Source organism: Parasteatoda tepidariorum, chromosome 7, assembly GCF_043381705.1.
Source record: "Parasteatoda tepidariorum isolate YZ-2023 chromosome 7, CAS_Ptep_4.0, whole genome shotgun sequence".
NCBI lineage: Eukaryota > Metazoa > Arthropoda > Arachnida > Araneae > Theridiidae > Parasteatoda > Parasteatoda tepidariorum.
Window position 1 is genome coordinate 39748264 of NC_092210.1, and position 1523 is coordinate 39749786.

The window sequence follows — 1523 nt, forward strand, 5'->3', positions numbered from 1 at the left end:
CTTAAAACAGACAAATTCAACAAATATTCAAATAGTGTAGGTTTATTCATGAACAAGAAGAAAACTAAAGTAATGAGAATAAATCAAAAGAAAAATGACAAAATTAAAATCGAAAATCACGAAATAGATGACATAGAATCATTTAGCTATTTAGGTTCTATTGTAGATAAAAAAGGTGGAAGTAGCGAAGATATTAGACAGAGAATAATCAAAGCAAGAACATGTTTTAAGGGATTACATAAATTTTGGAGAGAGTCAAATATTGAAATAAAGACAAAAATAGTTGTTTACAAAGCTATTGTTAGAGCAGTACTATTATATGGCGCAGAAACCTGGAAACAGACTAAGATCGAAATACAAAAATTAGAAACCTTTCAAAACAAATGTTTAAGATTTATTTTTAAAATTTTCTGGCCTTACAAAGTATCAAATCAAAATCTATTAAAGAAAGCTAAAATAAAAACAATCGAAGATGAAATTAAAAAACGAAGATGGAGCTGGCTCGGACATATCCTTAGAATGCCCAAAGAAAAAATTTCATCTGTTGCGCTTACATGGGCCCCTGATGGTAAGAGAACAAGAGGAAGACCCAGACTTACCATCCAGCGCATGTTTTTGGGCGAATTAAAAGAATGTGGAATATCTGGCTGGGAGGAAGCAAGATCTATTGCTAAAGACAGGAGGCGTTGGAGGGATATGCTGGAGGCCTTAAGTGCCCAAGGCACGTAGAGGATAAGTAAGTAAGTAAGTATATAAATATACAATACACCTAATTCTTTTAATGCTATAGTTTAAACTTAAAAAATATAATTTATTAGAATTTAGAGATTATTTCTTTCAATACTTAAATTTTAAAAATTTCTTAGTTGTAGTTAAATAGCATGGATCAATGATTGACTCTGAAACAATGATAAGCCACAAAAATTTTAAAAATGTAGTTTTACTTGTTTTAACTACTATTTAAATTTTAAAAGTTTATAATAAAATAAACTTTTAAGTTATACATATTTCTCACAACAAATATGCATAGTTATTATTCATTCTTCAACCCATTTTTGAAAATACATGAAATGCAATAGGGAAAGGATTGGGGAAAAGGAGAGAAAAATATTGTTATTAATTGTAACAATGATGTTTTGAATTTTATTAATAATAATGTAGTTTCTAATAATAATACTTTCGACTTTGAAAATTTGAACACCAGTATACCACATGCACATATAATTGAAATTTGTAGTGGCATTTTCGATAAATATTTATTTAACGAAAATATTGATAAATCTTATTGGATGGATATTTGCGAGTTTATCTTCTTTGAAAATGTACTTTTTAATGGTCTTAATTTTTATAAAGAAAATATAGAGATTCCACTAGGTAATTCTATTTTATTTGCTTTTGCTAATATTTTTTTACTTTTTTTTAAGCTAAATTTCTTGAGGAGCATAATGATTTTAATGCTTTTAGATACATATTTATATATTTAGATATATATTTATATATTTAGATATATATTTATATATTTA